This window comes from Neovison vison, chromosome 9, assembly GCF_020171115.1.
Source record: "Neovison vison isolate M4711 chromosome 9, ASM_NN_V1, whole genome shotgun sequence".
Lineage (NCBI taxonomy): Eukaryota > Metazoa > Chordata > Mammalia > Carnivora > Mustelidae > Neogale > Neogale vison.
In genome coordinates this window covers 25,052,901-25,077,669 of record NC_058099.1, presented here as the reverse complement: position 1 = coordinate 25,077,669, position 24,769 = coordinate 25,052,901, and the positions used below count along the sequence as shown (strand labels likewise).

Below are 24,769 nucleotides of genomic sequence, written 5' to 3'. Positions count from 1 at the left end.
AAAACCCAGCTTTTCCCATGGTGTAAACACTCTGGGCTCATGCTGCTCTCTCTCTTCCAGAGCCTCTGAAGCATTTGGCAGAGGCAAGTCCCTACCACACACCCTGTGACAAGGCAGATGGAAAAACAGGCGGGAATGCAATGGATCTGACAGGCCCGTATGGAAAACCCCTCAGTGTCTGCTCTGTGCTGCAGGGAACCCAGGAGTGGCAGGGCTGGGCAGAGGAGACGGGCAGTGGGTGCTGGGGACAGAGCCATTGGAAGCTTGTTCTGGCTAGTTGGCAGCAAACTGTTCCATGGACCCACGGCACCCTTCTCCCAGGCACAGATACTCTCTGAAAGGGGAGCCTGCAAGGCCAGCAACATGGCATGGCCCCATCCCATAGTATCGCAGGCCCAAAGCACTGGAACAGAATCAGGAAATGTGGTTTCCGGTCCAAGTCCTTCTAGAATTTTCTCTGAGCCTTGGTTTTCCCATCTTCAGAGTGAGGGCAATGAAATCGACTCTGCCGCCTTCACAGGGGAGTAAAATTCAAATTACTTCATTTGGGGGAAAGTGTCATGTAAACTCCAGAGCACAGATCTTCAAGCTTGGCCGCATTCTGGAGCCACCTACAGAGTTTTTTCAAGTTCCGATGCCTGGGCCCCAGCATCTGACACTCCAGTTTCACTGGTCTGGGGGGCAGCCAGGGCAGGGAGGCTTTGCAGAGCTCCCGCACGCAGCCAAGACTGAGAACCATTGCCCCCAGGTGCTGTGGGGAGCGGTACCCCCTTGGAGGCTCATTTCCAAAGCTAACCTATATATTTTTTAATGAGGATGAAAATTTTTATAATAAAAGGCTTTTGTGGGTTAAAAGTAGAAAATATATGAGAGTGCATAAGGTGGTGTATCCCAGATTCCTAATTAATGCTGAAGGCTCTCATTAGAGGCCACTGTCTTCACTTCAGGGGAAAAACCCTTGTCCCCAGGGCTGAGACCCCAGCCAGCACCTCACACCTTAGCAGTGTGACAGCAGGCAAGTTACTGATAACAGGGAACATCTGCAACACCCATAGCCCTCCACAGGCTTGATCTGGCTTAATTATAGTAATCACCTGGTGAGGCGGGCTTGGACCGTTGTCACCAACCGTCTGAAGCGACATCATAGGTGATTCAGGCAGTCAGTGGTGGAGCTGGGATTTGAGTCCAAATTTGTCTTGTTCCGAAACTGGAGTTCTTTCTACGACCTTCTTGGTTAGAACTGACCCGAGTCAATTTTGTCATTCACCATGTACATGCATGAGGTCTTCAGGCCACAGGTCTCTGTATGTTCTAATGAAAGCAGGTGTCAGATAGAATTCTGCCACACAGACTCTCATTTATTAGCAAGCAGGGGCACACACAGGCCTGTGGCTTGCTGTGTGAACTCAATGATATCCAGAATCATTGTCCTTTTAGGTGCCCCAGCAGAGCCTTGCATGAAAGCCTTGCTCAAGGCAGAGGTGACATTTTTAGCCCCAGGATTCAGCTAACCTTGTCGTTGGGTCATGAAAGAAAAATTCTCTGCTAATCAGCCCAACAAACACAGGATCCATTTGGAGTCCTAAACTCACGGCGCTGCTCCGTTTAGCTCACGCGGCAAGACCGATCAGAAGGCCACCAGAACATTTCAGCCCAGGGTTGACAGAGGCCTTTCCCAATGGCTGTGAGGAAGGAGGAGAGGGGTTAGAGCGTTCATGGAGTCAACAGAGTGTGTGGGGCACTGGACAAGTTTCCTAGGGCTGCTGTCCCTAGTACCACAAATTTGGTGGTTTGAAACAGCGGAATAGATTTCCTCACCGTTCTGACAGCCAACAGTCCAAGATCCAGGTTTCAGCTAGGCCATGGTCCTGTTGAAGACTCTAGGGAAGGATCCTTCCTTGCCCATCTCATAACATCTGGTGGATGCCAGCAACCTTCGGCATTCCTAGGCTTGTAGCTGCATCACTGCGATCTCTGTTTCTGAGGTCAAACGACGGTCTTCTCTCTGTGTGTCCTTTCTTCTTCTTCTTCTTCTTCTTAGGACCCATCATGGGGAATTAGAAACCCACCCTAATGCAACGTGACCTCCACTTTAACTAATTACCTCCGCCAAGGCCTCATTTTCCAATAAGGTCCTATTCTGAGGTTCTAGGTGGACACATCTTGGGGGACACTACTCAGCTCAGCACAGGCAACTACATCATGCCAAGTGCTGAGATAAGACAAAGGTGAGTAAAACCACCCTGCACGTGGGTGGCTCGCCCTCCAGAGAGGGAGAACGGCAGGTGGCTGAGGGCTCTCAGAGCATGCAGCTGGTGCGACATGAAGGAGGCATCGTCCCCGGCTTCGCAGGGTAATGGAGGTGACCGCTGGAGACCTGGCAAAAGGAGGCTGGCAGGAGGAGGTTGGGAGGGCGGCACAGGCCGCGGGAGGGACGTGGAGCCCAAAGGTCTGGTTGTAGAGTCAGGAGGACTAGTTCCTGGAGACAGGAATGTGGGTTCTGACACAGGCGAGAGGGGACCGACGAAGCCAGACTGTTGGGCAGGGGCAGGTCAGGAAGGGCCTCACATGCCAGTATGAGACAGCTGGATTCACATCCTCCATAGCTCAGGAAGCCAGCGGCCTATCTTAAGCGAGGGAGAAACGCAGTCATACTTACACATTAGAACAATCACGCTGAGGCAAGGAAAAGGATACACTGGAAAGGTTAAGATAGGAAATGGGAATTCGACAAAAGAAATGACAAGGTTCTGTCTCTGGCAGCAACTGTGGGGATGTGGAGAAAAGAGAACTGATTTAGGGGCACCTGGGTGGCTCACTGGGTTAAGCCTCTGCCTTCAGCTGAGGTCATGATCTCAGGGTCCTGGGATCAAGCCCCGCATTGGGAATCTCTGCTCAGCAGGGAGCCTGCTTCCTCCTCCTCTCTCTCTGCCTGCCTCTCTGCCTACTTGTGATCTCTGTCAAATAAATAAATACAATCCTAAAAAAAAAAAAGAGAGAGAGAGAAAGAACTGGTTTAATATTTATTCAGAAGAGGAAATTGGCAGAACTTGCTGATCAATGAAGTGTTGGGTGTAAAAAAGATGGAGTTGGCAATGGCATCCTAAGGTGTTCTGTTTGGGTTTTTTGTTTTGTTTTCCTTTTGGTTCTTGAGCTCGTCCACAAACTATTTGGGAATGGACCAAGGGCTGAATCCTGGAAAACTTCCACATTTAAGGAGCGGGAGAAGAAACCCAGCTAGTAAAGGATTAATAGAATAAAATGGTCGAGTGATAGGAAAAAGCCAGAACCACACTTGGGGAGCATCAAGCAGAGGGCCCCTGGGACCCAGTTGGAGCTGGTGTTGCCAGGCAGGACTCACTGAGGGGAGGCCCTGGGGAAGAAAGGACGCTGGGAGGTTTGGAGACCCAGGTGGGAGGGTGCAGTGCACACTAGGACCGAAGAGCTTCATGTTGGGAGACTTGGCCAAGTCTTGGTGTCCCCAAGAACAGTTGCATCAGGGAAATTCATTCATTTGGTTAGTTCACTAAGGTGACCTGGTTTGCCCAGGACTGTTCCAGTTTTAACACTAAATGCCTACATCCCAAAAACCCTTCTGTCCTGGGAAAACCAGGATGGTGGGCCACCCTAGTTAACAAACATTTCCTATGCATCTGCCACATGCCTCATACTGCACTGGATGGTATAGAGGTTACTAACCCTGGGAGCAGGTGTTTCCTTGCCCCACAGCCTGGAGGGCAAATAATGGTTTAGAAGAGCTTAAAATCGGGGGCATCTGGGTGGCTCAGTCAGTTAACTATTGGACTCTTGTTTCTGCTCAGGTCATGATCTCAGGGTTGTGCGACTGAGCCCTGCACTGGGCTCAGCAATGGGTATGCAGCCTGCTTGAGATTTTCTCTCTTCCTCTGCCTGCTCCCCCACCTCCTCGCCCCCTCCCCTGCTTGCCTGCACGCTCGCACACATGCATACTCTCTCTCTCTCTCTCTCTCTCTCTCAAAAAAAGAAGTACTTAAAATCTGTCCAAGGGGGCACCTGGGTGGCTCAGTGGGTTAAGCCTCTGCCTTCAGCTGAGGTCATGATCTCAGGGTCCTGGGATCGGGCCCCACATTGGGCTCTCTGCTCGGCAGGGAGCCTGCTTCCTCCTCTCTCTTTCTCTGCTGGCCTCTCTGCCTGCTTGTGATCTCTCTCTGTCAAATAAATAAATAAAATCTTTAAAGAAAAAATCTGTCCAAGGGAAGGTTGAGATTCTTCTCTCATACTGCCAAGGGCAAGTTCAAGGAAGGTGGTTTGAAAAGAACTTAGTCCAGAGATAGAAAAATATTCTTGGCAAAATAAGGCTATGAGGTGAGTTCATAAGAAAGTATGTTAATAGGAGAAATATTAATTTCTTGAATAAACTCGAGGAGGACAGAAATTATGCTGATTCTGTGTTTTTAATCCAATAAAAGCAGTGTGGGTTTTCAAGATAGCTACATTAAAACGAGGAGGAACTTCTCTTACCAAGCTGAGTACAGCCAGGGTCAGAAAGAAGGGAAGAAGTCCACACAGGATAAAATGTGCTTGGTTTTAGATACTCCAGGAGAGGGCCAGTGACAAGTCGGAAAGGAAAACTGTCAAGTCTTGCCTTCAGTCCCCTACATTAGCTTCCTGTTGCTGCTACAGCAAATGACCATGATCTAGGTGACTGAAAACAGCAGGAAGTCATTCTTTCCCAGTTCTGGAGACCTCAGCTCCAAATCGGGGGGTCATTAGAGCTACACTGCTTCTGGTCCTGGTGGGGCAGGGGTGAGAGTCTATTCCTTGCCTCTTCTCATTTCTGGTGGTTCTTGGTGAATCATTTGGGGGTCCTTGGTTTGCAGGTGTATAGGTCTCTGCCTCCATACTGACATGGCCTTCTCCCTGTGTTCCTTTCTGAGTCTTCCTCTTCTGCCACCCCTCTGCCTTACTTTTACAAGGACAGCTGTCATTGGGTTTAGGGCCCACCCAGGCAATCCAGATGATTTCACCTCAAGATCCTTAAGTTATAACTCCATCGCAAGAACCTTTTTTCCACAAAAGGTCACATTCACAGGTTCCCAGGATTAGAACTTGGACATATCTTTTGGGGGGCCACAATTCAACTCACAACACCCTCATCCACTCTCATTAATATAATCCAAGCTCATTGCCCCCACCTGTGTGCTGGGAGGGACAAGGAGAGCCCCCAAATCCTGACAAAGAGCCCACCCCTCCTCGGCCCAAGCTGTACGTGAGAATAAAAGCCAATGATAGAGCCTCCATGTATGGTTGTCCAGTTTGTGAACTGCACAAAAACCCTTGAGGGGGGCATAGGGAAATACAGCACGCTCTCTGCAGTCCAAACCATATGCCTTGTCAGCACTTCACCCACGCGGAGAAAGGAACACCTTTCTCTCTCCCACAAAGATACTGCTCAGGTCCTAAGCATTGTGCCTACTCAATGGGCACAATGGGGGCTACTTTTTCTAATTTGAAAATAGGTGCTGTATAGGCCAGAGAAGAACCTGGCCATTGACAAGCATTACTTCAACAATGTTTGCCAATGGCCAATTAGAAGGATGGTACCATCTAATTAACTAGAATCTTTCAGGACAATGTGAAATCTGCCGGACATTAAGAGAGATTGAAAAGAAACTGGTCATTTTTTTCAGAAGCAGCATCACAGAGGATTTGAAACAAGGGGGAAACTGCCACAGGTTGTGAGTTAAAGGGAGACAGTCATAAGCAGCACAGGAAGGGAATAGGTGATCTGGGGAGGTTTCCAGGCCAGAACAAACTCCATATAAGGATATTCTTATCCTCACCCATTGCCCCTAAGCAGCGAGGCTTCATCCCCTCTGTGATAGCAAGGGGCACTGTAGCGAGGTTGAGATCTGTTCCCCAAACCCACCTCTGCGTGCCCCATGTTCTGTAAAATTCTGAAGTAATCACCAGGACACCCTGCAGTAAAGACCTGCTTGAACATTCATTGGGAACCCACGCACTTTGCTTTGAAGAAAGCTGAGCACTGTGGGATCTGAGCCTGACAAAGAGCAGTGATGTCCTCATCGTGGCTGACTGTGCATCTAGCAGCAGATTCCCACAGGCAATGGACCTCCTGGAAGAAGAGTAAGACCCATCTCCATCTCCACCTCAGTCTGCCCAGAGACCAGTCAGACACCCATCCGGTAGAAGGGGACAGGAAAAAAGGAGCTTCTCCTTCCAGTGACACTGCCATCCCTTAATGTGTACAACTCCAAAGCCTTCCTTTTTTTTTTTTTTTTTTAAATTTCAAGATTTTACTTATTTATTTGAGACAGACAGAGAGAGAGAGAGCATTAGCAGGGGGAAGGGGCAGAGGGAAATGGGGATGCAGACTCCTTGCTGAGCACGGAGCTGGATTCGGGGCTCGATCCCAGGACCCTGAGATCATGACCTGAGCCGAAGGCAAGACGCTTCACTGACTGAGCCACCCAGGCGTCCTACCCCACAGCCGTCTATAGCCACAATTCACTGGGTCCTCCCAACAATGTCCTACTGATAAGCCCATTTTACAGATTTGGAAAATGAGGCTCAGAGAGGTGATAGTCTTGCTCAGAGGCCGGACTCCCTAATTTTGTCATTCAGGGTAGTGATTTTCCATTACACTCCTTCTGTGTCAGAAATGCTGAGAATCTTAAAGCTAGGTTCTAATCTAGACTCTCCCTTGCAGAGGTCTTGGGGACTGCCACCTAACCCTGCGGCACCATTTACTCTGTAAATAAAAAGGAATAACAATTATCTTCCCCATGATGTCACTGTGGAATAGCCAATAAAAAATGATTAAAAAGCAATTGCCAACAATTGAAATCAAATACATAAGAGAGTAAATAGCTGTGTTCTGCTAACTTCCATGGGAATTTAGATATAATTAAAAAAAAAAAGACCAATCCCTAGATATCCATGCAAGTTAGAGGGAAGCATTAGTGAGATGGAAAGAAAAGTGGATTTTCCTGATGGTTTTATTAATAAGAAAAACGGTAGATGTGTATTGTTTGTCAAAAAAATGAGATTTTCAGGAGCATATGGCAAATTAATCATTAAGACTCTCTTATGGCTCAGACCCACTTAATATGTTCTCTGTGGTGTGTGTACAACAAACTTGCAAAATTACATTATGGTGGCTATTAAATGATTCATCAGGGTCACTTCCCCAGTAGATTTAGAATCTGGTGCTTATTCATGCTTCCCCCTCGGTAAGCTTTATTATCTTAATTGTGTTTGCCAGTGGCTAATTAAAGGTGATGGTACAAGCTAATTGCTAAAATTTTTCAGAACCACGCGAAGTATTTATTTTGAGAGGAGAGGGAAATTACAGTTCCGTCTTTGGCAGCAGAAGGGATGCACTGTGATTTTAACAAACGGTGTGGTTGCTGTTCCTTAAGCATTCAGCATCGGTTTCATGCGCAAAGTGATTGGCTGACAGCGTGGACTGGAGCCGAGAGCTATTATCACTCCCCCTCTCCAGGAACATTCAGGATATAGCTAGGCTCAGGATAGCTTGACATTCTCATTGCCTGGGTTTGGTCCATGAGGACTTTTTCTCTCTCATAACCCTTAACATAGTAAGAGGGGACAACCATGGGTTGGCAAATTGAACTAGGCTCATGGGGAATGTCACCGGCAGGATAGACCAGAGCAGATGAGCTCCAGGTGATAGGAAAAAGTACAGTCTGGAGGTAAAGGGCACACTTCAAAGAGTGGAGGAAAGTTCTTTGGCAGCAGGATCCAAAGACAAGAGAGCCAGGAAAGGCAATGCATAGAAATTCAGGTTGGCAACCCTGTGAAATCCAGCACCAAAAATCAAGTCTCACCCTAGAATGGGGGTTGGGATTGAGACTGGTCCCTAAGGAGGAAGGGAGTAGAAGATGGTGGAAGAGGAGAATGAAGGCTGGGGTTCAGATACAAAGAGTCCCCTAGCAGCAAGAGGGCTAATGTCAAATGCTACAGGAAGGGAGCAGGATATCTCATTCTTGATCCACATAGCTACTCCTACAGCAACCTTCACTGTCATGACATTTTGTTGGGCTGAACCACAGCCAATGCTCTCAGCATCATTTCCCACTCCTAGTACACTTTCCCTTCAAAAGAGGGTGGAAATCAACATTTCAACTCCATGGCTCGCTTGCAGTTAGGGTTTGCCTACAAATTAGGTTCTGCCAATTAGACGCCCACAGCCAGGTGTGAGTGGGGGAAGTGAAGTGAAGACCATTTTCCTGCTGTATTTATTCTCTCTCCAGACGAGAAAGATCATGAACGTAGAGGACTGGGGAAGCCAGGAGAAAGTGACTCTCACTTCTCCACTGCAAAGTCTGGGAATGACCTAGCTCCCTGCTACTGGGCTCTGCAGTCCACCTTCACATCACACCCGGAGGCCAGGCTTCCCACAGGCTGAGAATGATCTCCTTTGATTGATTCATTGATATAGAGAGATTTTATTTATTTTAGAGAGAAAGTGCACCTGCGTGAACTGGGGGAGGGGCAGAGAAGAGGAAGAGAGAACCTCAAGCAGACTCCCTGCTGAGCTTGGGGCCTTCCAGTACCTCCATCTCATGACCCCGAGATCACAACCTGAGTCAACACCAAGACTCCATGCTCAACCGACTGCACCACCCAGGCAGCCCATATCTCATTTTATTTAATTCTCACAGTGAAGCAGGTCTTATCATTAGCCCCATTTCATATCTGAGGATATTGTAGCTTCAAGAGATTATGTCATGGGGGCCTCTGGGTGGCTCAGTGGGTTAAGGCCTCTGCCTTTAGCTCAGGTCATGATCCCAGGGTCCTGGGATCGTGCCCCGCATCAGGCTCTCTGCTCGGCAGGGAGCCTGCTTCCCCCCTTCTCTCTCTGCCTGCCTCTCTGCCTACTTGTGATCTCTGTCTGTCAAATAAATAAATTAAATCTTTAAAAAAAGAGAGAGAGATGACATGTTACCCATGTCATGCTACATGGGTAATAACGGGTAGGTTCTGCTGCCTGGTTTATTGTGCATGTACTACGTGTCACGTGCCAAGCCAAGACCTACACGTCGGTTATTTCACACGCTCCCCACTATAAAGGCAATGCCAGCACCAGGAATTCAGTAGGGGTAGGCTTGGCTTAGAAGGATCTCAGGAAAGTTTTATTGTTGGCTTTCTTTTTGATGCTGTTGTCACATCTATAATAATTAAGATTGCCAGATAAAAGAGAGAACACCCAGTTATATTTGAATTTCAGATAAACGATGAGTAATTTCTTTATGCCCCAGGCAATATTTGAACACACTTAGACTAAAAAATTATTTGTTGTTTATCTGAAATTCAGATTTACCTGGGGGTCCATGTTTATTTGTCAAATCTAACAAGTCTAACAACAATGAACAAACCCGTACTAAAGAGACAGGGAGAATGCTGTTGAAAGCTATGGTGTAAGAAGAATTTCTAAGCGTTTTCTAAGATGCAGAGTCAGCCATTCTTAGGAGAAAGATAATAATGGAAGCAACAGTTATTTTGTTGAATACCTTTCTCCTTGGCAGGCGCCTTACGTTCATGAAATAACTCACTCTGACCTCACAACAAGCCAGTGGTATAAGCACTAGAGCTCCTCCCATCCGACAGACAACCAGGACGGACAGAAACTTGCTCAGTGGGATTCCAGCCATCATGGTCCGTTTCCAACACCACAAGTTAAACCACCACCCATTGTCATAGACAGCAAGGCTCTGTCTGCCAAATTATACAGAGAATATTTGATTAAGGGCTACATGAACATCCTAGATTTCCTCTTCATTTGTTTGTTTCCAATTACCACCAATTTAGGCCCCGTTTCCCTCCCTAAAAGATACCATACCCGTTCTCCCCTGGTCTGATAGCAATCTAACCAGAGCTTGTTTTGTTTTGTTTTTTTAAGATTTTTATTTACTTATTTTTTTATTTTTATTTTTTTAGAGAGAATGAGTGGCGGGGAGGGACACAGGAAGAAGGAGAAGCAGAATCCCGGCTGAGCAGGGAGCCCGACGTGGGACTTGATCCCAGGATGCTGGGACTGTGACCTGAGCCAAAGGCAGAAGCTCAGCTGACTGAACCACCCAGGTGCCCCAGGGTTTATATTTTTAAAATACAATTTTCTTATTTAAAAAGTACTGCAGGGGCGCCTGCGTGGCTCAGTAAGTTAAGCTTCCAACTCTTGATTTCAGCTCAGGTCATGAGATACAGCTCCACGATGGGCTCACACTCAGAAGGGAGTCTGCTTAAGATTCTGTCACCACCTGTCCCTCTGTCCCTCCCCCTGCCTGCTCTGGTATGCATGCACATCTCTCTCTCTCTCTCTCTCAAAAAATGAATAAATTAATTAATTAATTAAAAGTATCACATGTTAACCTTTTAAAATTTTGGAATACAAAAGATTACTGAAAACTACAGAAAGTATAGAGAATTAAAATCACCTTAATTTCTATTTTTTAAACATGCTGTATAGTCTTCAAGTCTTCCTGTAGATGCATATGTTTTCTTCTCACTTGCTTTCTAGACAACATCTGAATCATACCATACACACCGGTGGTGGCTTCTGTTACCAATATATTGTGTACATCCTTCTTCTCCACAAGCGGTCTTTGAGAAGGCTATGGGCTGAATCCTATCCTCCCAACATCCGTATGTTGAAGCCTTAACGCCCCAATGTGACTGGGTTTGGAGGAAGGCAGTAATTAGGGCTAAATATGATATAAAGGGAGACCCTAGTCCAATGGGATTAGTGTCCTTATAAGAGACACAGGAGAGCTGGCTCGCGCTCTCTGCTTCATAAGGACACAGCAAGAAGGCAGCTAGCTACAACTGAGGAAGAGACCCTCCCCAGAAATCAATTCTGCCAGGTCTTCCTAGATCTGAGACTTCCAGCCTCTAGGACCACTGAAGAAGAAAATGAATTTCTATTGTCCAAGCCACCCAATCTGTGGTATTTCAGTAGGGTAGCCCAAGGTGACAAATACAGGGAACATGAGTTTTTGGAATTAAAATACTCCATCTGATGCATACACCAAAATTTGCTCAACAGATTCCCATTGCTAACTCTGTAACTTGTTTCCAAGTCTGCACTTTCAGGATGAACACCTCCTATCCAAAACCTTTCCAGACTTGTTTAACCTGGGGACAGACATCAAGAGGCGGAGTCACTGGTAGGTATAGTCCACTGTCCCGATTTGCCCTGGACCATCCTGGGTTTTGCAATGAAAACCTCAAATTCCAGGAAGCCCTCAGTCCCGGTAAACCGAGACAGTTGGTCACAGTATGCCCAGGTCAAAGGTAATAAGTGTTCCACGGCCTTCCTACACATGCTCCTGGACCACCCACCAGACGTGTGCTAATTTCCACACCCAGCACACCAGCGCTTTCCCTTCTGAAGTATAGTACCTTATCTGTCATTGACATCCACATGCCTCAGCATAGATACTGACAAATACGAGGTGTAAATTAAAAGTAATCTATACCCTAGAAACAGTTAATTAATATGTGAAGTACCCTAATCAAGAATCCACATTCCAGAGGTGTCTGGTTAGCATTTGAAAGACCCTAATCAGGAGCCCCCCTGCTCCAACTCCAGCTACAAGCACCGTGACAAGTGCTTGCTTTAAATACCACTATCTGAAGCAGCACATTGAGCTTGTTAATTAGCATGACGGATATTAGAAATAATGTTTCAGTGGCAAAATGTGAGCTATTCAAGAAGCATTCTGCCTTGCATTAATGGAATATTTTGACAAATCTGGTCTCAAAATCCTGCAACCTAACACCTTTGGAGTGAGACTTTCTGTAAAGAACCCCATTTGATCCCATTATCCCTATGTTTATCAGATTACAGAGATGTGGAATTGCGGGGGCAAGGACATTCCGGGATCGTCACAATGACTATGGGATAGTAGTTGTGGGGAGGATTGCTAAGAGAACCTGAATCCTAGGTTGCAAAATATCCTATAATACCCAGGGAAGCCCAGCACCCAAAATACCAGGGATGCTGGAAAAGTCTAGCCAATGATCAGAACCTTGCGGCATTTTTGCCTCAAAGCAAGCCTTTCAGGTTGTAGACCCCAAGGCCAGAGGGACCACACTTCAGTGGGCTCACCAAACAGAATGATCTTTGTATCTATTTTCTGTTATTGTTTTGATTGTTTATTTTGTTGTTGTGGCTTAATTTAGCTCAAGACTTGCTTGCTTCATAACACATCAGCCAGAAGCAAGGTTTTGGGCAAGGAGACCTATGGTCCTCACAGACCTCTAATCCTTGGAAACCAGGAGCATTCAACAAAAAGAAGCTAATCATTTTGACAGGCAAATGAGCCTAGGTCAGCTCACAACAATGGATATCTTTAATGTTTGCTTAATTATGTCAAGATCCCTTTCAGTGCTTGCTATTAAATACCAAGAAAAATGAAAAGCAAAGAAAATAAAGCTGGTAAGTTCCTCTGTTTGATTTAAAACAAAGCATAAGGCAAAATTGTCTGATGCTACTGTTTGCTAAAAACTATGCCAGATGAAAGTGAACACATGTAAATGTGCATTCTTCTTGGTTAATCCAGTTATGCGTGTGTCCATTTTCTTTAAGTAATGGACCAGCTTTTTAAAAATTTTTTCTTATTTATTTGTTTGAGAGAGAGCACGCATGAGTGTGAATGTGAGCAGGGGGAAGGAGTCAGAGGGAGAGAGAGTAGCAGACTCTGCGCTGAGCAGAGCTCGATCCCAGGACCCCAGGACCCCAGGATCATGACCTGAGACGAATGCAGACACTGAGCCGAAAGCAGTCACTTAACCCACTGAGTCACTCAGATGCCCCATTGTGATGGACCAGCTTTAAACTTGATTCTCCAATAGGCGCCTAGGCTGAAACTCAGGAGCAACACCATTACTGAAAGGAAAAAGGTCCTCCCCCCCAAAAAGAGAGGTCTCCCCATAGCCAGAGAGCCAGCAGAGGCTTGTGTGATAGAGGGCAGGTTCTCCACAGTAGCAGATCTCAAATTTATAGCAGATCTCAAACTTGACTGAGCATCAGAATCCCCTGGAGGAATAAAAAGACATCACTGGGCCCTGCCTCTCAAAATTCTGATTCAGGAGGATTAGCATGAGGCCTGAGAACCTGCATTTCTAACAAGCTCCACTGTACTGTGGATGCTTCTGGTCCTGTGACTACATTTTAGGAACCACTGCCCTGGTTCTCAACCTTGGCTGCTCACTAGAATCACCGATGAGCTTTTAAAACAATCAAGACTCAGGCCACACCCCAGAATGATTGTGTCAGAATCTCTGGAGTGGGTCCCAGGCCCCAGAATTTATTTTTTTTTTTAAGATTTTTATTTATTTATTTGACAGATCATAAGAAGGCAGAGAGGCAGGCAGAGAGAGAGAGGAGGAAGCAGGCTCCCCACTGAGCAGAGAGCCTGAGGCGGGGCTCGATCGCAGGACCCTGGGATCATGACCTGAGCCGAAGGCAGAGGCTTTAACCCACTAAGCCACCCAGCCTCCCAGAATTTTTCTGATACTCCTTAGAATAAATATTCCAAAGTAAAGCCAATGTTGAGAACCGTGCTTCCAGAAGGAGACCAGAGCCAAGCTGTATCAGGCTTGGAATTCCCAAGCTGGATAATAATAGCAGTAACAATAACAGAAATGTAGTTTATTAAGTCTGACTGTACGCCGGTTTCTGTTCTAGACCTCCTACATGGAACCATGAGTTAATCTGCACAAAAACCTATGAAATTAGTATTTTTGACCTTTTTATTTTAAACAGATGAAACTCAGGCTCAGAGAGGTCAAGTGGCTGGCCAAGATCACTTAGGAAACAAGTGGTGAATTGAAACCCAAGAGGATGTGACTCCAAGGTTGTTTCTTAACAACCCTGCGATGCTCCCTCCTGTCACCTCTTTAAAGGGGTAGGGAGGAGCCAGAGCTACATGAAGTATTTAAAGTGGGGTAGGGTGGGGGTGGGCCTGGGTGGCTCAGTGGGTTAAAGCCTCTGCCTTGCTTGGCTCAGGTCATGATCCCAGGGTCCTGGGATTGATCTCTTTGCTCAGCAGGGAGCCTGCTTCCCTTCCTCTCTCTCTGCCTGCCTCTCTGCCTTCTTGTGATCTCTGTCTGTCAAATAAATAAATAAAGTATCAAAAATAAAATAAAATAAAGTAGGGGGAAGCAAACAAGAGGAGGCTGGGGCAGTTTTGGACGTGGTGTTGGTGCCCAGGGTGCTACACTTAACCATCCTTGTGTAGACTGCATAGACAGACAGGGTCCATTTGAAGGGCCCAGGTACACAGCATGTAAAGGGAGAAGGACTGGAGATGGGGATCTTTATGCTTCCTACCCCACGTTCCAGGTCATGTGGAGACATCTACTCTAACGGAGGTCTGGGATGAGAGCATAATGAGGAACTGGCTTAGGGAGAGGAGAGTTGGCACTGGGATACTGGCAAGATACCCCAGCATCTAGAGTCTGGGAGCCTGCAGGGAGCTAAGTCAGACCCTGCCAACCACAGGAGATGTCCCTCAAATCACACAAGTGGAAGCAAGCTACTTTTCTCTTGAGGTTCTTCCTTTCCCGAAGCCTACAGTCAATCCATACTTAGCCCATACAACAGACCTGCACAGACTGCATATTAGAGCCACTAGAAACTACTTCAGGTGCTAGTGTTCAGGCCCTCACCCCTTAACTCTAACTTCACTGGTCTGCGGTTAGATCAAAGCATCTTTTTTTTTTTAATGCTTCCCAGGTAATTCTCATGGGCAGCCATTTTAAGACAGCCATAATTTACTTGACATCACCACAGACAATGTGATGTTATGACATCTTTGGATTAAGACAATGGTTCTTGACCTGGGCTTCAGGCTGAAGTCACCTGGGGGAAATTTTAAAAAACACCACTGCCCAGATGCCACCTCCAGAGAGTCTGATATATTTGGTCTGTAGGAGGAGCAGCAGCACAGATGGCTTAAAAAGTTCCTTTAGGTGACTCCAGTAGATGGTCAAGAATGAGAGCTACTGGATCAAGTTCTAGCCCAGAAACTGATAGAATCTTGAAGTATACAAAACTCAAGGGTGGCCAAATGGCATTCTAATCTAGATACTCATTCTTCAAGATCTTCTACATACTCATTCTTCAAGTGGGAGGTACTCCATGTTCTACATCCAATCTTAACAAAAAATAAGTTCTTTGAAAATTAGCATACTGGGGTGGTTGGGTTATGGACACTGAGAAAGGTATGTGCTATGGTGAGTACTATGAAGTGTGTAAACCTGGCGATTCACAGACCTATACCCATGGGGCTAATAATACATCATATGTTAATTTTAAAAAAAAATTTTTTAAAAAGAATATTAGCATATTGGACATCAAAGTAAGTTTTTAATTGGACCATTTCCTTATACCACACATGAAAATAGACTCAAAATGGATGAAGGACCTCAATATGAGAAAATAATCCGTCAAAATCCTTGAAAAGAACACAGGCAGCAACCTCTTCGACCTTAGCCACAGCAACTTCTTCCTAGGAACATCGCCAAAGGCAAGGGAAGCAAGGGCAAAAATGACTTTATCAAGATCAAAAGCTTTTGCATAGCAAAGGAAACAGTCAACAAAACCAAAAGACAACCAAGAGAATGGGAGAAGATATTTGCAAATGACATACCCGATAAAGGGCTAGTATCCAAAATCTCTAAAGAAGATTATCAAACAAAAAAAAGAGAAAAAAAGAAGATTATCAAACTTATCAAACTCAACACCCAAAGAACAAATAATCCAATCAAAAAATAGGCAGAAGACATGAACAGACATTTCTGCAAAGATATCCAAATGGCCAAAAGACACATGAAAAAGTGCTCCACATCACTCAGCATCAGGGAAATACAAATCAAAACCACAATGAGATACCACCTCATACTAGTCAGAATGGCTAAAATTAACAAGTCAGGAAATAACAGATGCTGGCAAGGATGTGGAGAAAGGGGTACCCTCCTACATTGTTGGCAGGAATGCAAGCTGGTGCAACCACTCTGGAAAACAGCATGAAGGTTCCTCAAAAAGTTGAAAATAGAGCTACCTTATGACCTAGCAATTGCACTACTGGATATTTACCCTAAAGATACAAACGTAATGATCTGAAGAGACACGTGCACCCGAATGTTTATAGCAGCAATGTCCACAATAGCCAAACTACAGAAAGAACCTAGATGTCCATCAACAGATGAATGGATAAAGAAGAGGTGCTATGTATATACAGTGGAATATTATGCAGTCATCAAAAGAAATGAAATCTTGCCATTTGCAATGACATGGATGGAACTAGAGGGTATATGTTGAGTGAAATAAGTCAGTCAGAGAAAGACAACTATCATATGATCTCCCTGACATGAGGAAGTGGAGATGCAACATGGGGGGTTGGAGGGGTAGGAAAAGAATAAATGAAAGATGGGATCGGGAGGGAGACAAACCTTAAGAGACTCTTAATGTCATAAAACAAACTGAGGGGGGCCGAGGGGAGGGGGTTAGGGAGCGGGTGGTGGGGTTATGGACATTGGGGAGGGTATGTGCTATGGTGAGTGCTGTGAGGTGTATAAACCTGGCGATTCACAGACCTGTACCCCTGGGGCTAAATATACATTAAATGTTTATTAAAAATTTAAAAATAATTAAAAAATAAGTTTTTATTAAATAACATGATGAATGCTACAAACAGGCTCTCACTATGGAAATTACAGTGATATTATACATATATATAAGTGGGCTAATAATATTTTAGAGATACTTCCTATCTTTGCAGGAGGAGGGTATGAGAATCCAGTGAGTCCTATACCCTTTAATCTTAGGGATATCTTATTAGGGATTTATACTAGGTATATACCACCCTAAACTAAATACCTAAGTAGTCCCATGTTTAGCAATGAAGTCTCAAAGATTCTGCCTAAGGCCAGCTCTGTGGGAGACAGGAGAATTTCCTTTACTTCAAATGAACCTTTGATGCAAAGTATAGATTGAGCACCTAATAGTAGACTTCCTTAAGCTCATAGAACAGATCATATGATTTTTGTGTGTGATGGCTTGCTAAGAAGCATTTATTTAGTAAATGTTTGTACACCTAGCAGAATTTGCATATGTCCAAACTCATCAAATTGTATATGTTAAATATGTGTAGTTTTTTGTATATCAATTATAACTCAATAAAGCTATAAAAAATTACCTTATAACGACACTCCCATCCCCTTTTTTTTAAAGTAATTTTTTTAAATCTTTTTTTTAAGCCGGGGAGAAGCAGGGGAGGGGGAGAGAGACAATCTTAAGCAGGCTCCATGCTCAATGTGGAGCCCGACCCGGGGCTCAATCCTAGAACCCTGAGATCATGACCTGAGCTGAAATCAAGAGTCAGACACTCAACCAACAGAGCCACCCCGGGACCCCCAAAATTAATTCATTTATTAAAATTGCTATATCTGGGGGGCGCCTGGGTGGCTCAGTGGGTTAAGCCGCTGCCTTCAGCTCAGGTCATGATCTCAGGATCCTGGGATCGAGTCCCACATGGGGCTCTCTGCTCGGCGGGGAGCCTGCTTCCCTCTCTCTCTCTCTCTCTCTCTCTGCCAGCCTCTCTACCTACCTGTGAACTCTCTCTGTCAAATAAATAAATAAAATCTTAAAAAAAAATTGCTATATCTGAAGAAAAAAAAAACAGACTTGTTAAGTGAGGATGTAGGAGTATGTAACTGTCACCTCCCTACACCAAAGCAGCCCCTGGTGGCTGTCAGCTCAGAGCTGGCCTGGTTCTAACAGGAAACCGTGTTTTTCTGCAGAACACAAGGCCACTCTGACTGTGATGAGCGAGACAAAGGCAGGACCATTCTGGAATGTGTCTGAACACAGACAAAGACAGGAGCACTGTCCAAGCCACAAAAATGGCCAAACATCCCCTTCACACTGCTGAGGCGAGTGACTAGGGCTTCCTCATCCATTGCAGCTTTAGCCCCACCTCTCAAATAAAATTTATTAAGCGACCTAATCACAGACTAGTCTCTTCTTCCTCACAGCACACAAACCAGAACGAAGCCATGCTTCCTTGAACTCTTGCCCAAATCACCTAACACAAGCCTAGATTCCAGAATGACCCCCTTCAACAACTCCCTCCCTGAGATGCTCTAAGTGTCTCCATTTTGTTTTGTCTCCCTTGTTGCAACGAACCAGTTGCATTAGTTTTCTATTACGTGTTACTGTGTAACATGTTGCCATAAATTTAGAGGCTTAAAAACAGTAGAAGTGTATTATTTCAGAGTTTCTCTGAGACAAGAGTCTGGGCATAGGCTCGCTGGGTCTTCTAAGTCTCTCACAAGACTAAAATCAGGGGTCACCTGGGCCTGTGTTCTCCTCTGCAGGTTGGGGTCCTTCTAAGCTCACCCAGGTTGTCAACAGAATTTGTTTCCTTGTAGTGGTAGGAATGAAGTTCCATTTTCTTATTGGCTTTTATCTGTTAGCTGTTGACCAGGGGTCATTTTCAGCTCTGAGAGGCCGTTTTCACATCTTAGCCACATGGTTCCCTTCCATAGGTAGTTCAGAACATGGTTGGGTTTTTTCCCAGCCCAACTGGATCATCTCCCCAGTGTTTCACTTTCCTTCAGGGGCTCACTTGATTAGGTCAGGCTCACCCAGGATAATCTGCCTTTTGACTGATTAGTAACTTAATTGTGGGAGTGACATTCCAACATTTTCACAGGTCTCACTTAGACTGGGGTGCAGAGGACTGTATAAGGCTTGTCCACCAGGGGGCAGGAATCTTGGGGGAGCATCTGCCTGCTACACCAAGAAACCTAACTTCAACTACAAATGTAAATGTGTTCCTTATGATCTTTGGCTGAAAGGTACCAACACTTTCCAGCTATCGTTTTCTACTAAAATGAGCCTAAGACATGTCCATGATCAGACTACATCCAATCAATTCCTAATGACAGGATGGGATACCAAGGGGCAGACTTCCCAGGAGACTTTACAGAGCCCCATCCAAACCATCTGGGTGAATCACAACCCTTTTTCATTGGCAAAGACACTGTAAGCTTCTCCACCAAAAGGCAGGTAGAGCTGATACCCAGAGGAGTAAAAAGAAGCCTATTTGTTCAATGATCTATTTGCCAAATTTGAAATGCTTGTGAAATTATCTATTTCACAATCTATCACAATCTATCACGATCACAATCTATTTCAGGATACATTTATTAAAATGTATCCTGATGAATATTCCTGAGTATAGTCAATAAATAATAATACACACACCCCCTTTTATGTGGGGAATTTGTTCCAAGACCCCTAGTGGATACCTGAAACCACAGGTAGTACCAAACCCTTTGTATGCTGTTTTTTCCTATACGTACATATCTATGATAAATTAGGCAGAATAAGAGACTAACAACAATGACGTAATAAAAGGGAGCACTTCTAACAATATATTACAATAAGAGTTAAGTAAATGTAGTCTCTCAAAATACCTTATTTACCCTACTCACCCTTCTTCTTGTCCTGATGTGAAATGATAAAATGCTTACTTGAGATAAAGTGAGGTGAAGGGTGTAGGCATTGTCTGGGAAGTCTGCCCCTTGGTATCCCATCCTGTCATTAGGAATTGATTGGATGTAGTCTGATCATGGACATGTCTTAGCCTAGCATCAGGCTACTACTCACCCTCTGACAATATGTCAGAAGGAACATCCTCTGCTTCCAAATCACAATTGACCTCAAGTACCTGACACCACTGAAAGCAAAACTATGGTAAAGGGGGACCATCTTATATACTGTTAGATACAGGAATGACTAGCAATGCTTCCCTTCTGTTAGGAGCAAATAATACTTGCTTAGTGAGTAAACAAATGGTATATCCACGATCTATAATTTTTAGTACCTCCTACCCTATAAGTCCAATTTAAATGATCCTTATGGAAGAAAATACCAGAATGGGTGGGCACCTGGAATTCACATCCAATTGAAATATCTCTATGAACTACAACAGGCTGATTAACCCTCTAAAGAGGTATCCTCACAACCCCCATTATATTTTAGTTTAGTGAATCCTCCAATTACCCTCTTTTACTAAACTATCAGGATTAGTTAGTTATATATTCATTTGTTGAATAAATCTATCCTGAGCACCAACTATATGTTAGGTGCTCAATATGGAGATACAGTAGCAGACCACAGAAATGTCCTCCTTAACAAACTATAAATGACTCTTAATCTCACAAAAAACTGAGGGTTGCTGGGGGGAGGAGGGGTTGGGAGAAGGGGGGTGGGGTTATTGACATTGGGGAGGGTATGTGCTATGATGAGTGCTGTGAAGTGTGTAAACCTGGCGATTCACAGACCTGTACCCCTGGGGATAAAAATATATTATATGTTTATAAAAAAAAAAAAAAGAAAGAAATGTCCTCCTTCACGGAATTTCCAATGTAGCAGAGACACAGATATTCAACAAATATTTAGCAGCAACAATAACAAAAATCCAAAAATTGACACACACAATTACAAATTCTGATGACTACTGGGAAAGAGAAGTATAAGAGAAAAATAAGACCATGTGGTTGTGATATAGTAAATATGCAGTGAAAATCAAGTTTGGACATATTCTCATTTCTCTTATCTCTACAAAGACTAATTAGAGAAAGACGCCCAAGAAAAGGAAATCACTATCTCAAAGAATGTTCATTGCAGCATCATTCACACTTGCCAAGACATGGAAATAACCTAAGTGTCCTTCAATAGATATATGAATAAGGAAAATGTGGTACACAGACACGCACACTGGAATATTGCTCAGCCATAAAAAAGGACATCATGAGGGAGAAAAGGGGGAAAAAAAAGGACATCCTGCCATTTGTGACAATATGAATGGAATGAAAACAGGGCATCATTCTAAGTGAAATAAGTTACAGACAGACAAATATTATATGACCTCACTTATATGTAGAATTTTAAAGTGCTGAACTCATGGAAACAAAATAGACTGGTGGTGGTTGCCAGGGGTTGCGGGGGGCGGTGGTCAATAAGGAGGGATGTTGGTCGGAGAGTACAAGCTTCCAGTTACAAGATGAGTAAGTTCTGGGAATATAATGCACAGTGTGGTGACTATAGTTCACAACACTGTATTACATATTTGAAAATAGCTAAAAGCTTTGTGCAGTGGCAGTATCATAGCCAATGATGTTTATCCAAGGCACGATTATTGCTAATTAAAAATAGCTAAAAGAAGAGATTTTAAATCCTCTCACCACACATACACACACACACACACACACACACACACACACACAGTATAATTATGTGAAGTGATGGATGTGTTAAGTAAACTTACTGTGGTAATCATTTTGCAATATACACATGTATCAAATCATTACATTGTATACCTTCCACATAACACAATCCAATATGTCTATTATGTCCCAAGAAAGCTAGGGGGGAAAAGCAAAAGACATCCACTCTGGGAAATGTGAAGGACAATTAGGAATGTGCCTACCTGTCTAAGGAATAAGGGATCAACTTCATCAAGTTTATTTCAGGAATGGAACAGGTCAACTGTGTGACCATGACCTTCTACTCAGCTCATTTCGACTGGAAAAGCTAGAACACCCACTCCTCAACTCAAAGGTCTCCCCTCCTGATACTACTTGCTCCATCAATCTTTGTGTCAAGTCAGCTAAGGGAGAAGTGCTTATCCCGCTAATGGATTAAAAATATAAAGACACCTATTCTGAATATATTTAATGCCCATTAAAACTGTGTGTGAAAACCAGGAATATCTCATGTTTAAATATTTACCAAACACAGGTAAGTCTTGGGTCTTAAATAGAATGGTATAATTTAGTTCAGTTTCATTCATTCTAAAATAAGGATTTTCCACTGTAATTATCCAGGTAAAAAGTCAGTTACTCTTAAAACCCTTCCTGGATTCCCCCAGGCACAGTTATTAATAGCTACGTCCTTCCTTATTTTCCCACAAGACTTCCATTATAACTAATTTTTGCACTGTACCATAAATATCTTGAAGTCTTTGAAATTACTTTTCTGGCTCTCTTACTCAACTGAGGCCCTTGAGAAGAACAACGTAGTTTTATTCATCTGTGCACTTTGGTCCCTAGCAGAGGGCCAGGTTCATAGTAATAAACCTCAATACAAGTTTGAGTAAATAAACAAAAAGTATTGTACAAATCTCATCTTATTATAACCAATGCAATAGGATGACACTTGACTCTTGACTTGGGCTCCATATAAGGAGACGGCCATGCAAAGATCTAGTCAGGAACAGCATTCCAGAGAGAACTGCAGGTGCCAAGGGGTGGGGAGGAAAGAATACAAAGAAAGAAGGCTACTGGGTAGAATGAAAGACAACAGAGAACATGAGGTTAGAGCAGAGAGGTAAAGAAAGACCGAATGAAGAAGCCATTTGCAGGTAAGGATAAGAAATTTGCATTCTATACTATGTATTACAGGATTCATTGCAGCAGGATTACATCCTACAACTTGAATTATTCAAACACTGCTCTGGCTATTGCTTGGAGAACAGAGTGTAGAGGTGTGTGCTTGGGAGCAGGGAAACCCTAGAGCCTAGTGCAGTAGGTCAGGCAAGAGACAATGGTGGCCGGTTCTGGGGCAGCAGCCACTGAGGTAGATGGAAGGTAGCCAGATGTGAGATACTTTTGGATATAAAGGCAACAGAAATTAGTAAGTGGATGTGGGCAGGACAGCTATTTAGCTCACACAAGTCCTTGGAGAGTCTTCCCAGTGGCCAAAATATCGAGATATTTCTATACCATTTGGTAAATAGTCACAGCAGAGAGCTCCCAAGTGGTGCCCCCAACCCAACACCCCAATACACCCAGACTTCCTCTAAAACCAAGAAGTAAAATATCAATGCTTGGCATGGTAGTGACCCTACTAGACAACTCTATAGTCTGAATTTGTTCTGATTGGTGGTTCCCATGCTGCACTGTTTGCTAAAGATCACAATGGTATTTAAAATTTTTTAAGTTTGAATTCAATTTAATTAACATAGACTGTATTATTAGTTTCAGGGGTAGGATTTAGTGATTCTTCAGTTGCATGCAACACCCAGTACTTATTCCATCAAGTGCCCTCCTTAATGCCCATCACCCAGCTACCCCATCCCCTAACCCACCTCCCCTCCAGCAACCCTCAGTTCATTTCCTATAGTTAAGAGGCTCTTCTAGTTTGCCTCCCTCTCTGTTTTCATCTTATTTTATTTTCCCTTCCCCATGTTCGTCTGTTTTGTTTCTTAAATTCTACATATGAGTGAAATCATATGGTATGTCTTTCTCTGACTAACTTATTTCACTTAGCATAATACCCTCTAGTTCCATCCACATCATTGTAAATGGCAAGATTTCATTCTTTTTGATGGCTGAGTAATATTCCAGTGTGTGTGTGTGTGTGTGTGTGTGTGTTTGTGTGTGTGTGTGTATAGCCTCTTTTTTATCCATTCATCTGCCAGTGGACATCTGGGCTCTTTCCATAGTTTAACTATTGTGGACATTGTAGCTATAAACATTGAGGTGTATGTGTCCCTTTGAAACAAACACTATGTTTGTATCCTTTAGAGAAATACCTAGTAGTTCAATTGCTGGGTCATAGGGTAGCTCTATTTTTAACTTTTTGAGGAACCTCCATGCTGTTTTCCAGAGTGTCGGCACCAGTTTGCATTCCCACCAACAGTGTAAGAGGTTCCCCTTTCTCTGCATCCTCACCAACAAATGTTGTTCCTGACTTGTTAATTTTAGTCATTCTGATCGGTGTGAGGTGGTATCTCATTGCGGCTTTGATTTGTATTTCCTTGATGCCGAGTAAAGATCACCATGGGATTTAAAGGGCAGGGAAAATAGAGGAATTGAGTGCTCCTAGGCTTTTGGCTTGAGCTGTTGGATGGATGCCTTGTCGTTTACAGACATGAAGGAACACAGAAGGAATAAGTCTGATGGGAGGAAAATAATTCTGTTAAATTCGATACTTATTAAACATCTAGGTGGTCAGGACCAATAAACTAAGTAAAGGTACCTGGTCATTACCCATGCCAGCAAAGTTCAAAGCAACAAAACTCTAGAATGATGGAACTTGGAAATAACCCTGAGGACCATAATTGTGAATTAATGTGAATAAATCTATAAATAAATCTATAATGTTTGGGATTTGATTGATTCCATGAAGGCATCCAATTGCTTTATAAATCCAGGCTCTTATGATGCATTTGGCTGGCTAGAAGTAGGCTGAATAATGGCCACCCAAAGATACGAGGTCCAGTCCTGGTACCTGTAAATATTACCTTTTTCTGAAAAAGGTAATAAAAAAGGTAATCTCATCTTCAGATGTGATTAGGTTAAGATTCTTGTGATGGGTGCATTATCTTGCATTATCCAACTGATCACAAATGCAATCACAAGTGTTACAAACTGAATTGTGTACCCCTCAAATTCAGACACTGAAGCTGTAATCCCCATTGGGACTGTTCTGAGAGATAGGGCTTGTAAGAAGTAATTAAGTTTAAATGAGGTCATGAGGGTGCGGTCCCAATGTGAGAGGACTAGTGGACTTCATTCCTTCTCTCTCTCGGTCTCTCCCTGCACCTCCCACACACACACCCTATGTGAGGACCCAGGGACAAGGCAGCTGTCTGCCAGCCAGGAAGGGAACTCTAACCTGAAATCAAATCGGCCAATACCTTCATCTTCACTTTCCCAGCCTCCA

At 44.0% G+C, this 24,769-nt stretch overlaps 1 pseudogene; it reads left to right on the top strand.

Moving 5' to 3' along the window:
• Positions 1–21,185: 21,185 nt before the first annotated feature.
• Positions 21,186–21,400, top strand: LOC122917840 (annotated as a pseudogene).
• Positions 21,401–24,769: the final 3,369 nt, after the last annotated feature.